General features: G+C 40.1%; 1 pseudogene; it reads right to left on the reverse strand.

Annotated features, from left to right (window-relative positions):
- Positions 1-21,166: 21,166 nt before the first annotated feature.
- Positions 21,167-21,897, reverse strand: LOC101087641 (annotated as a pseudogene).
- Positions 21,898-22,821: the final 924 nt, after the last annotated feature.

A 22,821-nucleotide genomic window follows, 5' to 3' on the forward strand; every position in this document is an offset into this window, starting at 1 on the left:
CTTGTTGGGGTCCACAATTGATTGCAGTGGTAGGGTGTGAAAGCTCCCCCTGCTGGCCTATGGACTCCCATTTTAATAAGGTTTCCTTGAGGCGCTTGGGTGGCAAGGTCAGTTAAGCCTCCAGCTGTGGATTCCCACTCAGGTCTTGATCTCAAGACGGTGAGACCGAGCCACAGTCTTGCTCTGCGCTGAGTGTAGAGACTGCTTACGATTCTCTCTCTCTCCCTTTGCCCTGCTCCCCCCACCCCCCACCGCACTCCCCCCCCCCCACCTTCCAACATGAGGTTTCCTTTATTCAGGGTGGCAGTTTCTTCACCTTGCCTGGCATGTTGGCACAGCCCATCACTTAACACTTTTCTTGAACCCCTACTGACATCTTTCCTCAGTTTCCTATCAGTAAACTTCTCGCCTACTTGTTTCAGCCCTTTGCACTTGGAGTCCTATTCACCCAACAGCTGCAGAACCACTCCAATTAGCCTTTTATTAAATGCCAACAGTCTCCACCCTCCACCGACTCCACCCTCCTCTCTCTTTCTCATTGAGAAGTACCGCTTGGGGTTTTGGAAAACATGCCTATGGAAATCCCTTCTCATTTTACAGTGCGATGTTTACAAGCCTTCTGGGGTGGGCCTCCAACAAGGCCACTTGGTGCTCTGTCACCTCTTTGTGTGCTCAAGCTGTCCTCTTGGCCAGGAAGTGGCCCCTCACAGCCCAATATGTAACAACCCCAAAGGCTTCCCCCACTTTTTCATTTTTTCTTACTGTTTCCCTGCTCTAACAGTAGCCTTATGGAGAAGGCCTCTGATGTCCCCCAACTTTTGCCATACTGCAACTTAGGCATCTCTGCCTCTCTCTTACCCACAGACGCTCTGCTGGCATCAAGCAAGCAGGATCTTGAAAACTCACTTTTCCAGTGAAAGAATCCCTGCATCAAAGGGAAACTGAATCTGAAATGTAAGTGCAAAGTGCTGAGGAAACATACAGCCCCAGTTTTAAATAACAAGTTAGATCAGCTTTCCAGGGTCTGCTCTACTCCATTTATACCCAGAATAGCTCATACAAACGATCCTGTTCCCAGTGGCAACAGACATCTGTGATACCTAGAGCATAATATGACACAAATGTGTGGGTTGCATATGAAGAAAATGATAGAATGGAGACATAAAGAGAATGACTTCAACCAATAGAGATACTACTACTACTGACCGTATTTTAAGGATAAATGGACGATGAAAGAACATTTGAAGGAATGTGACACCCCGTAATTAAAAACAAACTGGGAAAATAGATATTAGAAGGTTGTAGTCCTCAGTGTGTCTAATACACAAATACACCAGTGATGTTGAACAACTAGAAAAAAATTCCATCACAATCAGGATTTAGGCAAATATACCTATTATCACCAATATTATTAAAGCTCGCTTTAGATGGTCATTCCAGTGCAATTAGATTGTAAAGAGAAAAAAAAAGTATTGTTTTAGTAAAGAAGACAACATTTTCATTATTTCCAAGCGATGGGAATATATTCTTGGGAAAAGCCTAAGAAATGATATAAAAGTGAATTCCTTTAAGTGGTAGAATGAAATACTAATATTGAAAATACCAAAGCTTTCATGTGTGCCAGCAATAATCATATAGAAAATATAATGGGGGAAATGATGGCATTCATAGTAGCAGTTATCAGCCACCACACAATACATAAAATACCAAGGGATCCTGAACAGCGTAGGTAAAGACATTGCAGTAGGAAATGATAGAACTTGGACTCAGCTTTGAAAGATGATTTGAATGAATCAAGAGGAACTCTAGCAAAGCTGGGAGATTGGGCTGGTGTCTGCGGGAAGGGGTGGCCCAACTCGGCCCCAGCCACATCACAAGTTCCTTCACTATTACCAGTACCTATCTCCTTGTCCTTGTCTCAGCAGAGGTGCTGCCTTCTAGTCTAGTCCATAACTTGCACATCAGAGTGTGCCTATGCAGTAGGCTTCTGTTGGAGGCATATTTTTTTGGAAGGGAGAGCAGAGCAACTTTATAGTATGGAGAGAGGTACAGGCTGGGTTCCTACTGGCAAAGTCATAGCACACTTCTGGATAAAGAGATCCACAGCTTACAGATTTAGTACAATTCTAGAATGTTTTCAAATGTGTTTTTTTTTTTTTAGAATTTCATACAATGATTTTATTATTCACCTGTTAGAGAATAGGGCAAGATAGCTTTGATTTTTTTCTATAGAAGAATAAAAATCCTTTTCGAGAGACTGCATTCTAGTATCTGGTGTACCCATAGTTAACTATTTTTCTGATGATAAACATGGTCATTTCACAAACTATTTTAACAGTAGACTGTTACAGTAACAACTGTAATATGTGAATGCCTGCCTGTATCTCCTCCCACATTGTCCTTGGCCTTGGCGAGGAAATTTGCTATGTCCAATGGAACAATAGCAAGTGTGAAGCCAGCAGAGAATTGACAACTGCTTGCACACCGGAGTTTGCCCTCTCTTGCTGCTCTTGACACAAGATAACAAGAAGCATGAGTTAGGTGGGTGATGAGAGACCCGGGGCCCATGCATCCCCTTCACCATAGCTGACAGTGAACCAGTTGCCAGAAATGTGGGTGGGTGAAGCCGTCATAGACCATCTAGCCCCCAGCAGAGCCTTCTAGCAGACAGGGCACTGACCACAGATGCATAAACACACCTTCTGAGAACATCAAAAGGTCCACTCAGCTAAGCCCAGCTGAAATTGTCGAGCTGCGGAATTGTGACCAAAAGAATTGGTTGTTTACAGTCACTAGATTTTGGATGGTTTGTTGTGCATCAGAAACTGGCTGGTACAACCAGTAACTGCCACCCATCAAAATACAACCAAAAACAAAAGAGAGGGAAAATAAGGTTCATAGTGGAAATTTAACCTCTGCTCGGAAAGGTTGACAGTGAACTTGCCCTGGAAAGGGATGAATTAAAACCTGATAGTTGTCGAGGACAGTCTGTATGCCAAGCCCTGTGTTGATCTCTGTATCCTATTTAACTAACAGCCCGTTAAATCTTAAAGAGGAGGTTACTATTTGCAATTCATAGAAGAGAAAGACTTAGAGTGCAGTTTGTATTTGAATTCAAGTCTTCGTGTCTCTACAGCCTATGCTCTCACAACATCACCATGTCTTATCAAAAGGATTATTTTTGCCAAGAGCTATGGTTTGTTGTGTCATTTTTTGATGATGTTCAGAGTTGACTTCTTATGTAAGGTGTTCATTTGCTAAGAGTCACTGGGTTCAAAGAAAGGTATTTTCCATTTCCCGCACAATATAGGGAAAAGAACACCTGAGTGCCTACCTCACTCCCAGCAATCAAGTGTGTCACCTTGACATGTTACTTGACAACTTGAAGTTCGATAACTTCTACACACAGAAAATGGAATTAAGTGATACAGAATAGAAGATATTCTATTTTGTCATCACTCTAGACATTGCTTTTGATTTATTGATGGTCTGATTGTTTTTACACACTTAATATTTATCTACTAACAAACCTGAACAATGAGTATCAAAATTCCCCTTCAACAGATTAAGAAACAGGCTGAGATGGGTTTAAGTAAGACAGTAAGTGAGGGAGCCAAGGTTCACACCTTGGTCTGTCTGACTCTAGAGGTAATCCCCTTCTTTCACTGTGACAAATTTCACGTATGTTGAGAGCTGCTGAGATGCACAGTACGTGCCATTCCTGTGGTACAGACTTACACTTCTCTCCTTTTTTTTCCTTCCAGGAAGACCCAGGCACCCAGGAGAACATAGCTTCTCTGTAATGTTCTAACACTGGGGGGATCTGTTCTGAGACCAACAGTCCGATACATATTTCTGCCTTTTTTCTCAGGTAGGAAGGAGCAGGCAGATGGGAAAGTGACAGCAACACGAGAAGCATCGTTGTGGAAAGTCGAGCACCTTACTTAGTGAGATGATAGATTACAATTCTAAGGGAGATGGGCTCTCCAGACCCGCTGTTTCCTGGGATAGAGAATGTTACAGACATTCCCAGAGCCTTTTAGTACCCACAGCTGGAACCAGCTTTCAGGCGAGTAACCACAATATACCTGAAAAGATTGCAAGATGTATTAAAGGGAGAGGAGCATGATTCAGTTGGTTAAGTGTCTGACGCTTGGTTTTGGCTCGGGTCATGATCTTATGGTTTCATGAGTTTGAGTCTGAGTCCTGCTCTGTGATGGCAGCATGAAGCCTTCTTAAGAATCTCCCTCTCCCTCTATCTCTGCCCCTCCCCTACTCATGCTGTCTCTGTCTTTCTCAGAATAAATAAGTAAACTTAAAAAAAAAAAGATGTACTAAAGTAAATCGTTTCAGTGATTTTAGTAGTAGTCAATGAGAGAAACATACAGTGTTTTAGAAATCAAATGACCTAGAATTTTAAATCTGGCTCTTTCAAGTAGTTATGCAGCCTTTAGCAAGGGACTATTTCTGACTATGTTATTTCTCGTCTGTGAAGTGGGGATTACAAAAGTACCTACTTCACCAACCTCACATTGCCTGGAAAGATATTCCTGGCCATGTGTGCTCACCCTCCCTTTACACTGGGATTAAATTATCTCCCTCTTTTTCTTCCTTTCCAGGCTCCCTTGACGTTAATTCTGTCATCACTCTAATCAAGGAGCTCTGTAATGATTGGCCTGTGTGTTTGTAAGAAATTTCAAGACTGGGAGCCAACCTGAAGCATACCTGTTGCCCCTGAGTCAGCACAGTGCCTGGAACTTGGTGTCCAGGAGGGATTCAAAATACATTGTTTGAGCGAGTGTGCCAGAAGCTACGTGGATCAAAGGCCAGTTATTACTGTACCTGTTAACTCTTTATCGGTGATAGAAAGTGAAAGATGGGTGAACATAGGTATCTCCACATCCAGAGGTTGGGTGAGTTGTGTCTTTCAAATCACTCCCCATGTGTTCCCAGAGTCTTTGCTTCTTTGTGTATCTTGGATGCTCTGTTTTTCCCTCAAATACAGAATTGGCTTCATAGTGTGTCTGTGCTCGAAAATTCAGTAAAATCTCCCAAATACAAAGTGATCTGAGCAAAAAATACCTCTCAAATTTTTCCCTTTGATCCATGAGTGTATCACAGGGTAAATAGAGGACTTTTACTTCTGTGTTCTGTGAGTAACGGCACAGATGGGCAACCAAGGGCGTGAACACAAAGATGAATGGATGTCAAATCCAGGTGAGTCCTTCCGTTCTCTCCAAGAGGCAGCACTCCTTTATTTCTCCTGCTTCTTTGGTCACTACCTCTAGTTCCCTGACTGCTCTGTCTCTCCTTTTCACTGACATTGTCCCTGTGCATTCTTCTCATTCAGCACCTAAACCCTTTCTAGTGTTCCTCTGTCACGTGTCAGAGTGGAATGCTAAATCCTCAGGAAGGAACTGTAAGCACCCTCCACCCCTATTGTATATTGCTAAGTGCATTCATCTCCCCCCCCCCCACCCCATATTCCTCATCCCCTTTACCTTGGCCTGGATTGCCTCTTAGTTACACTTATCACCCAAAACACTGTGTTATTTACTTGTTTATTATGTTGATTGCTTATTTCTCTCTCCTCCCCCCACCATAGCTCCTGCTTGACTAGAACCTCTTGATCTTAGGAATCTTTGTCTCTTGCCCACTGGGCAAAAGCAGCTCAGAACATTGCTGAGCACACATTGTAGTCATCCGGACCCTATCTGTTGGTATAATGGACCTATCTGTCTCCCTTGCTACATTGTGACACCCTTGAAGGCAAGGGCCATGTTTCATTGTTCTTTGTCAGTCCACCATCCAGAACAATTTCTGATACAAGTGGAAAGGCATCGCTGAATATTTGTTGAATTAATTAGTTAATTGATCCTTTGAAAGTGACACTGGTAGGGCAAACATTCTGTTTCCAAACTGCAGTTATTCTAGTAGGTGCCATTGGTGTCAGCACCATGTATGTATCAGCTGCCATGCTAACTAGGCTAGTCAGCTGGGAGATGTCTGCTGGCTAGAAGTCTGCCTCATTTTTTGTGGATCCCTCGTAGGGCTAGCACTGTTCTTCCTGCACAGCAGGATATAGAGTGGTGTTTCCAGATCTTTGTCATTCATCACTGGATGGCTTTATCTGTGCAGGACGTGTACCATAATTTACATAATATGTTTCAAAATAAAACTGTATCTTTGGGAATAAAAGATAATTATATAATTAAACAGACAAAATGAAGGCAGTGAACTGATGTAGTTGAAATAAATGTTGAGGTTCATGTTAAGTAATAGTGTACATAATGATGGCCACTGCACTAGGCTCTTCATTGATCTTTCATTTGATCCTACAAAAAAAATGCTTCAAAGGAAATATCCTCATTCCTATTTCTCTTTTTCAGGGAAGATATTGAGATCAAGGACATGGTGGAAATTGCCCAGGATCTGAAAGCTAATGGTAGCTACATGAGGGGGAAACTTGGGGCTCATTGATGATAACACCCCAGAAAGTCTGCAGTGGAGGCCAACCCTGCTTAACTTGCCCCCAGCAGTCCTGTTTGTTCCCCTTCCATTTTCTGCTGTTTCACCTCCACCATTTCATCCACCATTTCATCGTGTCTGCCAGCATTTCAGAAGCCCTCTTCCCAGGATTCTGTCCCCTGCTTCTTTGGCACAGTGTTGATATATTCAACACTGGTTCTGGTTGTGGCAGATGAAAGTTGACTGTTTTGCGTCCTTCTGAAGGAACAGAGTAATTGTGATTTATAACTCTTTCATGACTTTTGATGATTGTGGATCCTGAGGAAGGTCCTTGGCTGCAGAGCTGGTTTCCTTGTGCAAGAACCCTATTCTTAAAACAAACAAACAAACAAACAAACAAACAAAAACCCTATTTTTGGCAGGACGCCCTTCTCTTCCACAAAGGTATCAGACCTGCCCAGGAGGAAAGATAGCTTCCTTATCAATGACACTGAGCACCCACAGGCCCGGACACCAGGAGACCAGTTCCCCCAGCGGCAAAACAGGTTTCTCAGGGTCACCGAGCTGTTCCACAAATTTCATACGCTCCTCAGATAAAGATAACAAGGCACATGCAAGTGATGTTTGGCATCAATTTGGGGAAAGGAAAACAGCTGCATCCCTTCTTTCAGAGTAAAAGCTTTGAGTACCCCCAGTAAAATCAGCCTGTGTGGAAAGATGCACCGTTAGTGAGCACTATGGTAGAGTAGCTATGACCAGGGGTTCTGAGCCAAGCACTTTCTCTGAAACTTGATATTGTTAAGAAAACAGCATTTCCTTTTCTTTTTTTCCATCTTCCTTTGGGTTACTTACTTCAAGGCAATTTAAAAAATTACTGGTTTTGTTTTTTTTCCCAAAGTACAATATTGTATCTCCTAGTAGAGGACACCAATTAGACTCTTAGCTTCTGAAGTTCACTTTAACTTTGATCAAATAGCTTTTTCTACCAGCCTACATCTCAAAGGAAGTATCCTGGATTTGTTGCTTTGGATGAACTTTCTGATGTCTATAATTCTTAAAATCCTCATAAAGGAATCCTACTTGGTTTTTTGTTTCTTAGCTACTATAACAGAAGACCCAATAAAAGCTCTTCGAGGGCCTACCATGTTTCAGGCCTTTTGCTTATCTTGCTGATAATTGTCATACAATTCCTATGACATAAGTACCGTTACTCCAATTTCACAAATGAGGATATTGAAGCCCAGAAAGATAGATACGTTGGCCCTGACACGGGAGTAGAGTGGCAGAGCTGACATTTAGGACTGCAGTCACAATCCATTGACTGCATTGGTCAGCGTATCCTGACATTTAAAAAAAAAATGAAAAAAAAAATTTGTGTTTGTGAAAGTCATCGTTAATTAAAACATTCTCTACTATTGTGATGTTATCACTCTATTTTACTTTTAGAGTTTTGCTCTTGCAAGTAATACTTTTCCTTTACATGAAATACTGAGTTTATAACATTACAGTTGGGGGTGGCAGATATGGAAAGGCGTAGACATGACTAAGTCCTGGGAATTGTTGCTGTAAGCTATATTGTGTGATGAAAAGTATGCTATGTGCTATGTAGAGGCACATGGACAGATGGACCAGATTTCTATTCCCCCAACACATCCCACCTTCTAGAAGGGTTTGCATGGCACCTGACACTCAAAAGCCACACATATGGTACTGATATAGAAAGCATCTACTGCACTACATCCAGACTGGAAGTGGGTGTTTTTGCTGTCAATGTTTCTGTGTGAAATAGATGAATTCAACAAACCTTCAATGCCTACCATGTTTCATGCAGTGTGCTTCATACAAGATATGCAAAGAAGAAATAAAACATGCTTCCAGCACTTAAGTACATTATAGGATAAAAAACAAAAAGTGGAATGTAATTTGTGAATTAGAAGTCACCACAGGGTACATTTGCAGTGCGGAACAGGAAAAGAGGAAGAGGAGACAAAGAATTGGACTGAGAAAGAATAAAGGCAATAGGAGCAGGAGTCCGATCAGGGGAACTGAGTCCTTGTGACTGTGAACATGCATGCCTGTAGCTGAAAATTGCAGTCTTTGGGGACTCACAGACTTGATTCCATGTTCCTGAATGTACATAATTTTCACCAAAACAATAATCACATTACCAGTCTTATATTTATTGATTAATTTCTTCAGTTAAATTTCTTGATATGTGTGTTTTTTGTGTATAGATCAGTTTGCATTTGCAAAGCCTAGGGGAATTGCAGAACTTCTCCGACCGAGAGGACGTTTCAGAAACTGAGAGATTATTAGAAAGGCCGACACTGATTATAAGGCCGGGAGGTCATACACTAGTACTAGAAGCTATTGAGCATAGGGAACTGGGATGAAAGTCAGAAAATCCGTATGTCCCACACACTGTGGAAGGCTCCGGGATTAGAGGGATCATTCAAGCTGATCCAGCTGTCTTCGTACAGAAAATCATGCAGGCAGATCTTAACCCCAGGGATCTGTAAAGATTTGTCAACATTGTTTATCAAGGAAGTGTTTTACACACACACACACACACACACACACACACACACACCTAACAAATTAGAATTCTGGAACTCAGCTGGGATCACAGAGTGCTGGAGCCAGTCTGTCTGACTCTAAAGCCTCAAAGAATGTCTATGACATCAGACCCTTTTTCATAATAATCTATTTGAAATTAATTCAGAGCCACTACCTGCAATTCCCCTGGCTGTGCATGTCTGTTGTTGCCCCATAAGAAATCCTTGGAACTTAATGTTCTGCCTTATCTGAAGGGCAGGGGCTGAATGGGCAGCTCTAGCGTGCAAGTCCTTCACACTGAGTATGGCACACATCTTGCCAGGAAATGTCCTCATTGTTACTGTCACACTTCAAGCTGTCTGTTCTTGCCTCTAAATTGCAATTAGTTTTCACTACACAAGAATTAGAATTCTCTGCACTGTGACTCTGGCTGTGCTTATTTTAATTTGCACCTTAGAGCTACATGCAGCTATGGCTGGGTCAGAAATTATTTCTCATTCTCTCCAGGAAGTTGGATGATAGAGAATTACCTTAACCACAACAGATTCAATACACTAATAACTTAAGTGCCTGATACCAGTTTTCTATTGCTGCATAACAAGTTGCCACAACTTTAGCATCTTAAATCAACCCATGTGTATTATTTCACAGTTCCTATAGGTCAGACATGTGTGGATCCAGCGAGTTCTCTGCTTAGGGTCACACAAGGCTGAAATCAAGGCGTCAGCTGGGCTGGGATCTTACCTGGAGGCTCTGGAGAGGAAGCTCTTTCCAAGCTCATCCAGGTGGTTGTAGGAATTCAGCTCCTGTGGTGCAGGATGTTGTTGGGGCTGCTCTCAGATTCTAGAGGCTGCCTGTATTTCTCCTCATGTGGTTCTCTTCCTCTTCAAGCAAGCAATAGTGTGTCAAATCCTTGTGCTTCAGATCTCTCTTGCTTCCCTTCTGCTGCCGGCCACAGAAAAGTGTGTGCCTTTAAGGAGCTCCTGTGATTAGATTAGGCTCTTTTGGATAATCTCTCTCTTTAAGGTCAGTTGTTTAGTAACCTTCATTGTAACTGGAAAATCCCTTTAGCCATGTAACTGAACACAAATATGTACAAAATAACTCGTCTTATTCATGGTACCTGGGATTATGATGGGAAATCTTGGGAGACCATTCTTAGAATTCTACCTACCACAACCTTTAATAACCATGAGGTAATTACTTATGAAGGCCTTTTTTGTGACCCTGATGATCTGAGTCTTGTGAACATACTGCCCACTCTTTACTGAGTTACATCATGTCATCATGTAGTTGTACTTCAACAAGTGGCTTGTACCTTCCAAAGTGTAATAATCAGAGTCTTCCAGATGAACTGATTCAATAGGATTACTTATATATTTATACATATACCTATATCTATATCATCTATATCTATCTGTCGAGAGAGAGAGAGAGAGGAGAGAGACATTTGTTATAAGAATTTGGCTCACAAGATTATGAGGCTGGGAAGACCCAACACGTTTGTGGGCACGGTGGAGAGCTAGGAGAGCAGGAGTAGTTCCAGTCCAAGTCAAAATTCCTGAGACCCAGGACAGGCAGTGATGTGAGTTGCAGTCCAAAAGCTGCTGGGATCAGGTGTCATGAATTCTGATCTTCAGTTTGAGTCTAGAGGCAGGACAAGGCCAATGTCCCACTTCAAGCAGTCAGGCAGGAGGGGTTCCCTCCTGCTTGAGGGAAAGTCAGCCTTTTTGTTCCCTGTAGGCCTTAAGCTGATTGGATACAGGACACCCACATTAGAGAAGGCAATTTTTTTTTTTACTTTTTTACTGTTTTACTCAGTATACCTATTCAAATATTACCCTAATTTATAAATGCCCTGCCGGACACACTCAGAATAGTGTTTGACCTAATATCTGGCCACCCTCTGGGTGAGTCATGTTGACATATAAATTTATACATAACATGAAGCCTCTTGACACAGTCCATCGATTAACATTTCTTTTTAAATTACCTTTGTATCTTAGTTAAATACTCTACTTCCATGTTTCCTAACTATAAAATGCATCTGTTAATGATTTCACATTTAGTTGCATGTTAATTACCTTTAAGGTTATATGTATGAAAGGGAAAATTGATCCTCGAGCAGTTTACATTCTTTACTGCAAAGGGGAAATTTGCATCATGTTGCATGCAAATTTAATAATACCTTATATTTATGACATGTTTACCATATTTGGCAAATCCTTTTTGTAAGCTCCATAGGTGTTTTACCTCATTTGGTCAGCAAAATGCCACGGCATATGTGTCATCAGTAGCCCCATTTTCATATGAAGAACCTGAACACAGACATTAAGTAATTTTTCTGTCATGACAGCTTGTAAGTGACAGGCCCAGGATCGGAATCTATGGCTTCAGTACCGATATTCCTAACTAATTCATGTGACTGTGTAATTTGTCATCCAAACTGGTTCATAATATTTATCATCTGAGCCAGAATGAGAGTACTTTTATAAATTATACCTGCTCAATAAGCATAAAATAGCAAAGTCCTAGACATACCAGTGCATTGCTGACTCGCTTAGTGAATATTCTTTCAGTTGCAAGTATCAGGGAATTCTCACGTAGGTTGGCTAAATCAAAAAAGAAATCCATGATCTCATGGCATTTGTATAATATTCATCACTTTTCCACCCTCTGCTAGATTATTCCTGTCAGCATACAAACTGATGTTATTTTCCTCTTAAAAACGAAAGACAACAAAACCCAAGACTAAACAAACAAAAAACCTTTTTACCTACTCCCTCCACCACCTGCAGGGCCTTTTATCCTCCTCTTGATAGCAAACCTCCCAGAAAGAGAGTTTTCTATACTCACTGCTTCCACTTTTCCCATTCTGTCTTAATCACACGCCAATCAGGCTTATACAACTTCTATGGAAAGGAAACTGTGTGGTCAAGGTAGCAATGTCATCAGTATTTCTAAATCAAATGGCTATCCCACAGTCCTCTCCTCAGCTGACTTATCAATAATTTTGGACAGAGTTGATCGCTCACTCCTCCTGGAAGGACCTTCTTTCCTGGTGTACCATTCAGGGCCCTCCAGCGAAACAAAGCCAGCTTGACATATACCCACCTGGGTTCCAGGACAGTACTTTCCTGGTTGTTCTCTGACCTCCCTCAATCTGCTTGGCTGGGTCTCCTCCTTTCCTGTGACCGCTTGACATTGACCTGCCTGGGAACTCAATCCTCGATCCCTTTCTCTTCTATGCCTACACTCATTCCCTTGGTGATCTCATCCAGTATTGTGACTTTATATGCCATCGATGCCCTTTTCTCTCTACAATTTACATCTCCAACTTAAATGCCAAAGTCTATATCCAACTGTCCACTTGGCGTGTCTTATAGACCTTTTGGTTCTAACCATGAAAAATCAAATTCTTTTTTCACCCCTCACTTCATCTCCTTTAGCTCTTTCTCATCTCAGTTACCATCAACATTATGCTTCTAGATGCTCACTTAAACTTATTGGGGTCAATTTTAGCATTAAATCTACGCAGAAATCCTGTTGATTCCGTGTTCTAAATAGACTGAGAATGTGAACAAGTTTGCCACCTCCTCTGCTTCCACTTGACTCAAGGCCACTACAGTTTCTTGCCTGGATTATTGTAATAGCATCCTTACTGGTTTATCTTCCTATAACTTTGTCTCTGATGTATAGTCTAATCACACCAACCAGAGGTATCCTTTTATTCCGAGATATTTCAGAATGTAATGAATATCCATGTAAACCAGTGTAGAAATAAATTTTTTTGCTTTGTTTTCTTTTTTTTTTTTCAATTCAAATTTTTCTTTAAATTCTAGTTAGTTAACATACAGTGCAATATAGGTTTCAGGAGTAGAATTGCAAGTGATTCATCACTTAGTGCTCATCATACCAACAGCCCTCCTTAGTACCCATCAGCCATCTAGCCCATCCCACACCCACCTCCCTTTTAAAATCTAAGTCAGATCCTGCCACTGTTATGCAATTGTTCTCCATCTCACTGAGAGGAGCAAAAATTAAAGTATTTACATGGATTAGAAGTTTGTACATGATTTGACGTTGTGTTACTTGTGTAAAATCCAACTATACTCCCACAGGATCTCTCATGTCTACATTAGCTACAATAGTTACACTTTTACACAAAAGCTTTTTCACTGGCTGTTTTCTTTGCTTGAAATGTCCTTCCTCCATGTATTTAATGGCTCATCCCATCATCTCCTCAAGTCTTTTCACAAATATCACCTTCCAAGGTTGGCTTATCCTGACCGTGTTTAAAAAAAAAATCCCAATTTCTCATCACTCCAGATCTTTCTTAACTTACTCTAATGTTTTTCATAGCTTTATCATTTTCCTACATGTAGTATATCTTAGTTATTTATTTTATTTATTGTTTGTACAATTATCCAAACATATAAGTTCTATGAGGGCAAAGACATTTGTCTCTTTGTCTACAACAGCATTTTTAGGGCCGGTAGTAGTACCTGGAAGTTAGGTATTACTTATTAAATATTCGGTCCATTTGCCAAATAGACTGAAAATCAAAATAAGGTGGGTTCTAGGCATGGAGGCCTCTGGCTCATCAAGCTTCAGATTCTTTCCCTCTATTTTCTCTGCCATCCTCAGTGTCCCACCAGACTGGTCCCAAGATGCCTGTAGCAATTTCAGGCCTCATATCTAGGCATGGTGGTATTTAGGCAGAAAAGAAAAATCTCTTCCCGTGTCCCTTTTTTGTGAGACAGAAAGCTGTGACATAATGCTTTCCAGAAGATATACACCCCCATCGTCCCCAGTATATGGGACTGAATTTGGTCACATGGCCAATTCGAAACCAGTGATTATCAAAAATATTAGATTTGTTGTGACTGGTTTAGATGAATACAACATCAAATGGATGTAGAGTCACCACAATGTCCCCCTGAAACACATCAGTGCACTGGTGTGATAGGATGTATGTGTGCGTGTGAGTGTTTGTGTACCTGCTTGGGAGATGCATTCTGGTACTCAGTTCTTGCAGAGTGAAAAGAAACAAATTAATGTAACTTAGGATCCAGAAGATGGGGGAAGAGTAGACATCTTGCATGAAAACTCTCTCTGTCAAGGCATGAAGCTAACATCATCCAGTATGTGCATCTCACACTGCGTAATACTTTAACAAGGAGGCCAGAAATAATCCCAGTCACTTGGTAGAGACAATTTTTACACAGTGCTTAGATAGGCATTAAAAGTATTTCTCTTCAGGGGTGCCTGGGTCACTCAGTCGGTTGATAGTCCCACTTCAGCTCAGGTCATGATCTCATGGCTCATGAGTTCGAGCCCTGTGTCGGGCTCTGTGCTGACAGCTAAGAGCCTGGATCCTGCTTCAGATTCTGTCTCTCTGTCTCTCTCTGTCTGTCTCTCTCTCTCTGCCCCCCTCCCACTCACACTCTGACTCTCTCTCTCTCTCTCAAAAATAATAAATAAACATTTTTAAAAATTTTTAAAAAAAGCATTTCCTTTCATGGATGACCAACCACTCCTCCTGACTGACACATTCTTCATGTAGCCATATAAATACCTTTATTCAATTTTTGGTGTTTCTCTGAGCTTGGACCTTCCTAATCTATTTTTAAAATTTTTGGTTTCAATTTTGAAATACCATATACATACATACAAAAAAGTGCATAGAATATATATTCAGATATCGATGATGAACAATATAAAGTGAAAACCTATGTAATCACCACCCAAACCAATAAAATCATATATTATTATACCCCCAGAGTGCATGATGCTCCCCTCCCTCACTACAGCTTTTTAACTCCTGAGCGAGATATCTACCACCCTGACAAATGTTCAGTATCTCTTCCTTGCTGCTTATTGTAGCTTCACCATCTTTATAAACAATGCTAAAATATCTAGTTGAGTTATTTTCAGCTTTATGGCATCACATCTCTGCTTTGAGTTTTTACTGTACAGTTAGCAAACCACCCTTTTTAAGCTTGTTTTTAGAGACTCCTTAAATGTTTAAAGGCACTCCCTCTTCCCAGGTTAGAGAGAAATCCTCTTCCCAGGTAGGTACTTGGGGACCTACTATGTGCTTAGAAGCAAACTAGATGCCAGGGTAAACATGAGGCCAACTGGTATTCTTTACCTTAAGTGATAAGATAGTCTGTTTGGAAGGTGGTGGTTAATTGATAGTGTACATTGTTAGGACTGAAGACAGCTCAGGATAGTAGTAAGAGCATGCGTATTGTGGTGAGATAGCCTATGTGCCGCTTCTTACTGGCTTTGTGTCTGGGGCAAGTCTCTACCTCTCTGAACCTGTGTGTTTAATCCTTAAAGAGAGAGAGATATTTAAAACCTGCTCCCAGGGTTGTCAAGTATGGTACTTTGTAGGCTGCCAATAAATGGTAGATCCTGTTACTGTAATACATTGTACTAGTCAGAAGGAAGGATCAAAAATAATTCAGCTCTCCCTGAACAATGTGGAAGGCATATATACAAGTCTAGTGAGTTTAGTACATACTAGATGTTAATGTGAGGATTTCTTGACCCCCAAGAACACACTTAGGCAGCTAAGTGGAGTGGTAAGAGGCTAGGCATTAAGATCAGAAGTGCTGGGATTAATAATTCCAATCGTGATGAAAGCTACCTTTTACTGAGCTCTAAATGCCCCAGGAGCCCATAGAGTCTGACTGCTGGTGGGCACCTCAGTGACATGGTTAGATCTGAGTACTTGGAACCAGAAATGTTAGGTTAATGATGTACTTTTCAGACTTTTTTTTTTAAATCAAAAATAGTAGAGAGATTTAATTTTTATTGAGTATTCCCTAGGTCCAAAATACTGCGCAAAACATATTGTATGTATCATTTCATGTAATTGCAATTGGTCAATGATTATCCCTATTTACAGGTCAAAAACTTTGAATCAGAGATCAAGTAACATTTCTGTGATCATAGAGTTAATAAATGAAGGACCCAGGCGTTTATTTATCCCATCGGGATTCAGAACCCACATACTTTTTGTGGGGGAGATACATTTTAGTTTGAAATAATTACAAACTTACAAAACATTGAAATAATAGGCCAGGAAACTCCTGTTTTTACTTGACCCAAATACCTCAATTGTTAATATTTTGCATATTTTTTATCTTTCACTATCTTTCTCACTCCCTGTTTTTCACTCTCTTTTTCCCCTCCTCTTTTTCTTCTCCTTGCACACACTACACAAAGATACACATACATACAAATTTTTCTAATCTCTTTGACAGTAAGCTATAGATACATTAAATATTTAGTATTCTAAATACTTTAGAACAAGGACATCCTTTTGCATAAACACACTACAATTATGAAAATCAACACATGAACATTGGTTATATATCTGTATTATACATCTCATTATAGACCTTATTCAAATATGACCAATTATCTCAATAATGCTATTTGTAGAAAATTTTATAAATTTTATAGTTTGTCCATTCTTCTCTCCAGTCTACTATCATGCATTTTATTTCATTGTTATTACACTTTATTCTTATTCCCTCTGGAATAAGTCCTCAAACTTACTGTCTCACACAACCATAACAATTTTGACAAGTATGAACCATTTACTAGAGCGCCCCTCAACTTGGGTTTACCTGATTCTGTGCTTATGGTTAGATTCCACGTATGCATTTCTTCCAGGAATACCACAAAGTGATACTATATCCTTCTCAGTGCATTATATAAGTTGGCACCTGATATCCATTTATTCTGTAATTGGCGATATTAAATTTGATCTCTTGGTTAAGGTAGTATTCATCAGATTAATGTAAAGTTAATATTTTCCCATTGTTCACTTAAATGTTTTGTGTGGAGATACTTGAAGGCCATGGTAATATTGTGTTCTATGACCCATTGACGATTCTTGACTGAATCCATTAATATATGATGGTGTAAAAAGTGTGTGTTTCCAACTCCAGTATTCCGCCCCCCCTCCCCCCATTTTACTGGTGAGGATTCTTCTGCAACGAAGAGCTGTTCTCTCTCCCTCATTTATTAATTATTCATGTCTTCATATGTTTCATTATTGGTTCATGGATATATATTTTATTCAGTGTATAATAACCCATTACAATCATGATTTATTTTGATGCTCGAATTTCCCCAGGTTTGGCCAGTGAAAGCCCCTTGATTCCTGCTCCTGTGTCTTCTTGATATGTGTCTATTTTTCTTTGAAACCGTTTTTGGTGCAGCGAGATGTTCCTGCCTCTTTTTGTACTTCTGCTGTGCCAGCCCTGGAATCAGCCATTTTTCCGAGGAGACCAGGTTTCTTCTAGTATAGAATGGTATTTAGAATTGAGCCTGCACTTTGAACCACCATTTTCTACTGGAACTATAACTTGACAATTCCCTACATTTACCTTAACTTCAGTTACCCAATATGTAGAATTGGCATAAAAAATAGGAATTTCTTAATGGGTATGTGGCAAGGTTTAGACATAGTAAAGAAAGCATTTAGTACTGTGCTTGGCACATGGGTTATGTTTCATTTATTTATTACGTTATTTTTAAGTTTATTTATTTATTTTGAGAGAGAGAGACAGACAGACAGACAGAGACAGAGCATGAGAAGGGGAGGGGAAGAGAGAGATGGAGAGAGAGAGAGAATCCCAAGCAGGCTCCACACCATCAGCACAGAGCCCGATGTGGGGCTGAAACTTATGAACTGTGGGATCATGACTGGAGCGAACCAAAGAGTCAGATGCTCATCTTACTGAGCCACCCAGGAGCCCCACATGGGTAATGTTTTAAAATGGGACATGTTGAGCATCACAATGAATAATAATAATAATAATGGATTATAAACCAATGAATAAAATAGGAATCTATAAGTATATTTGAAAACAAGCGGTAGCTGATATTATCATTATTTTTTTAGTTATTATTATCAAATACTCTGGATGTTGATAAGATCCACCTCTGGCAAAAAACCTCAGGATTCCAGTATTTGTCTTGTGAAATCCAGACCAGATCAAGCATTGCAGAGCCTGCAAGAATAGAAACATGAAGAATGATTCCAGAAGGATGCCTCAGGACTTGATGACTGAGGCTTCAGTATTAGAGACAAACAACATGAAATGAAGAACATCAACCACTCCTAGAGCCTGATACTAGAACCCAGTACTTTCCTTGTCATGGTCCTAACAGCACCGTGTTATAAGCAGACAGGTATTTGTCTGCCCGTTCATTCGCCTGTGGCCTCATAGAAGTAACTTGTTTATGACTTATCCTTGACCCCTAAATCAATGCCTATCAGTATAGGAGACATCCAAGAAGTGTGTGCTGAATAAATGAATAAATGAATGAATGAATGAATGAATGAATGAATGAATGTGTTGAGCAGTTTCTAATAGCTCGTCACGATAACTAACAAGAGGAGGAGATAAAGGCTGACCTATTCCATACTGGTCTGAGTCTAGAAGCCTGAAGCCTTAGTTGTATTGCCTCTTTGGATGATAGGCGTTCCCAGAAAGATAACCCTCCCCAGTTTCCATGTTTCCCAGAGTTGAAGTGGAAGCCCCATATGCACCAGACTGTGTATCCTAGACTGGTTCAAGGGACAGATAATTAATTCATTAAATATTTATGGATGATCATTTACTATAGGTCTTTCAGGGTTTGGGGGTACAGCTGAGAGCACAATAGTCAGATCCCCTGCTTTCATCAATATTTGGTTCTAGGGGGAGAGACAATGAACAAAGGGACTCATAAAATTTAGAATGGTGGAGAAATTAAAGCTTGATTAACAAATAGAGAATCATCCAGCATGTGTATGTACAGAAGAAAGAGTGAATGTGGAGGTGAGAACTTGCTGGTTTCAGGGAACTTGGAGTAGTTTGTAATGGCTGGAAGTAGAGTAGGATACAGGCTGAGGGTTCAGGCAGGAAATTAGAAAGTAGAATCCACAAGAAAATGTCACTTAACTTCTCTGGGCCTAGTGGTTTTGACAAGAAAAGAGGGTTTTAAACATCTGAGAAAATGTGTGGCAAATGTGTAAAGCTCCAATCTAAAATCATTAATGTTCTTTTTTGTTTTTAAACAATAATGACAATAATTATAGCTGGTAGTTTTGAGTATTGCTATTTGTTAGGCACTGTGCTAGTTGTTTTACATATTTATTTATTCCTCTATGAGGAACATTAGTGGGGATTTTCATACTTTACAATGTTGGATAGCAGTAGATGGCAGGTATTAGGATTAAATCCTGTCTAATTTCAAAGAGCTTGTTCTTTTGTTTGAACATTCTTTTTTCTATTTTCTTTATATATATATATATGTATATATATATATATATATATATATATATATATATATATCAAGTTTATTTAACTTGAGAAAGACAGAGACAGCACATGCCAGTGAGGGGCAGCGAGAGAGGGAGAGAGATACCCAAGCAGGCTCCATGATGTCAGTTTAGAACCTGATGTGGGGCTTGAACTTATGAAACGTGAGATCTCGACCTGAGCTGAAACCGAGAATTGGACGCTCAACCAACTGAGCCACCCAGGCACCCTTTTCTATTTTCTAAAAGTGGCACTCAGGCAAGAGGTGGAAACCAAGAACAATTGAGTGGTACACAAAATGGCTATTAGGAAGATTAAATGACACAGCATTTACAGAATGCTTAGTAAAAGGGAAATCAGTTACATGTATTATTTATATTTTATTCTTAATTTTAAACTTTTATAATTTTTTATTTCATGGAGTTAAATTTTTTATCCCTCATGATTTTATTTATAATAATTTCTATTAAGCCTAGAGAAGTTGAATTATGCTTAACGAAATATATGGTATATTTTGGGACAAAAATTTAAATGTCTAAGATGGTGGTATTTACAGAACGTTATAGGATGAAGACCTCGGATGATGTCATGTGCCATTCCCATTAATAAAGAGAAGTTCTTCCTGAACCCATCTTCCTCAATGTGGAAACCCTTGAGAGGTGCTGATTGTGCACTAGTGAGAATACCAGGTATAAATGGATATGTGTGTTTGTGATGGTGGTTTTAGTATATGAACATGAATTCTTAGATTCTCCTCCCTTCTAAAGGTAGAAAAGGTGGAGCTTAATCCCCTCCCTCTTGACTGTGAGATGGACTTAGTGACTTGCTTCTAAGAAATAAAATGAAGTGGAAGTGATGGTGTGCAACTTTAGGGATTGAGTCCTTCCTCACTTGGATCTGAAGGAAGCTGAGGGAAGCCAACTGCCATGTCATGAGGATACCCACCAGCCCTGTGGAGAGGCTCACCTGGTATGGAACTGAGGCCTCCTGCCAACAGCCCTGTGAGGCAGTCATGTTGTAAGTGGACCATCCAGCCCCACTCAAGTCCTCAGATGACCACCGGTCTGACTGACTTCTTGAAAGAAACCTCATGAGGCACACTGAGCCAGAACTGCCAGCTGAGCCATTCCTAGATATTTGATCTGCAGAAACTGTGTAAGATAGTAAATGCTCAAAAGATAATAAGCTTCTACATTTTGGGGGTAATTTTCTACACAGCATAGATAACTACTATACTGTGTGTTCATGGATGAATAAGAGAACAGTGTGAAGTACCCTTTCTATACTTGATACTATTCACCTGGTGAAAGTCTATTATCTTGACTCAAGAGCTATGGCCACATTGCAGTAAGTCGCTATTGATAAAATCATTTCTGTCTTCCTGCCAGTTGCTGCTTTTTATGTCACAAGCATGTCAGGGTCTGTCCTACCGCTTATCATAATTGCCTAGAATGTCTGTGATGAAGTTTGAGTTCAGTTTCAGTGAGATAGTTAGTAAGAGAAGGCTGTTAGTCCGGCTGTGGAGAAGCCCCAAAGAGTGATGTCTGCACAATACACTGTCTGGGTTTTGATTGGTTCTTTGTCCTAAAGAGTCAGAAACTATTTTATCAGAACATTTAGAACTCATAGACAATTGGCAGACTTGGGGGCCACACTATACAAACCATATTCACATTAGACTAATGTATAAATAAGAAAGCTTCTCTAAATTTACTATGTGCAGAGTAGAATTCTGGTGCTCTCATCCAGAGTTCCTCCTTTCTCTGAATGATAGCTTGGAGGCCATATTAGCAAATCAGAAGGTGGTTCAGTTAAGCTTGCAATTGAACCAAAAGTGGTGAGTCTTGAGGTACTGTAAGTCTTGATAGATAAACTGATACTACCTTGCCACATGTTGACTTAAGTAGTTTAACTCTCTGGGGGTATCTTATTACCAAGTCTTTAGGAGGTATCTCACTGTTGTCTTCACACATTACTGGTGTTGACCTTCCTTTCATAGTCTTCTTTAGGTCGTGGTAGGTTGGCAAGGTTATCTTCAGGAAATCCAGCTGTGGTATCTGTGGCTGTGGTTGCTCAGTCTGCACCCCATGAAGGCAATCTGCACCACAGATCACTGTATTCTCAAGGATGACCTCAAATGTATTCAGGTTGCAACAAGTCCCAATGATGCAACCACTTCTCAATATTACCTTTCTGCCCACACTGGCTTTTGATTCAATAACATTATTATCTTCCATTTTCATGGCTTGGGAATAATAGCCAATTTCGAACACATTATTAGTGCCAATGATCATAGATATTTTAGTTCCAGATCTTCAGCATTAGGGGTGATATTATCAGGTTGAGCATTTATGATAAGCACCTACCTGTTCTTCTATTAGGTAACCCTCACCAATAACTGTTGGCCTGGCTTCTGCAATAATTTGTGCTTTAGAGTGGATCACTGTCCTAGGTCCTATAGTTACATCACCCACATTTCACTTTCTACACACACAACTACTCTAAGGGCAACCTTTACATTCTTTTCAGCCTTCTCCACCATAGTTTGGCCTCTGTCTCTTATGGAATTAATTTTTGAACATATTTTCCATAGCATATAATGCTAGTTTTGTATTTTCAATAGTGATAGGAAATTTCCTTTACATTGAGTTTGACTAAAAGATGATAGAATATAAATGGTTGTATTAAGAAATACTAACACGAGGGGTGCCTGGCTGGCTCGGTCAGTTAGGTGTCTGACTTCCGCTCAGGTCATGATTTCACGGTTTGTGAATTCGAGCCCCATCTCAGTGTCTGTACTGACAGCTCAGAGCCTGGATCCTGCTTTGTATTCTGTGTTTCCTTCTCTCTCTGCCCCTCCCCCACTTGTGTTCTCTCTCTCTCTCTCTCTCTGTCTCTCAAAAATAAATAACTGTAAAAATTAAATAAAAGAAATACTAACATGGGCTTTGAATATATCTTTTAAGTCCTGGAGTTATATCACATGAATGATTGAGGTGTTGTTGAAAACATTGTTCTAAGTCAGGCTTTATAATGAGAAGTTTACTAGATAGCAGGTGGGGCTACTAACAAATTTTTTTGTTAGAGATTCTCCCAGAAAGCCTCACAGTACCCTCGAAGTTTGCTTGAAAAGAAATCATGCCTCCAAAAATATCATCCACTATATTAAGTCCCTATTACAAGTGCACATTTTCCCTATCTGTGTTGTCTATAAAATATTAATTTATTATAACATCAAATAGTTCTGCCCACCATATTTCCATAGGTGTTCTGGACCCTGGATATGCAAAGATGAATGAAACATTGTTTGTCATAATCTTGGATTTCACAACTTTGTGTTGGAAGCAGACAAATAAAAACAAACTTGTGTGGAATTTAAGAAACAAAACAGATGAGAGGGACTCCTGGGTAGCTCCATCGGTTAGGTCTGACTTCAGCTCAGGTCGTGATCTCAGTTTGTGAGTTT

Source organism: Felis catus, chromosome X, assembly GCF_018350175.1.
Source record: "Felis catus isolate Fca126 chromosome X, F.catus_Fca126_mat1.0, whole genome shotgun sequence".
Taxonomy (NCBI): domain Eukaryota; kingdom Metazoa; phylum Chordata; class Mammalia; order Carnivora; family Felidae; genus Felis; species Felis catus.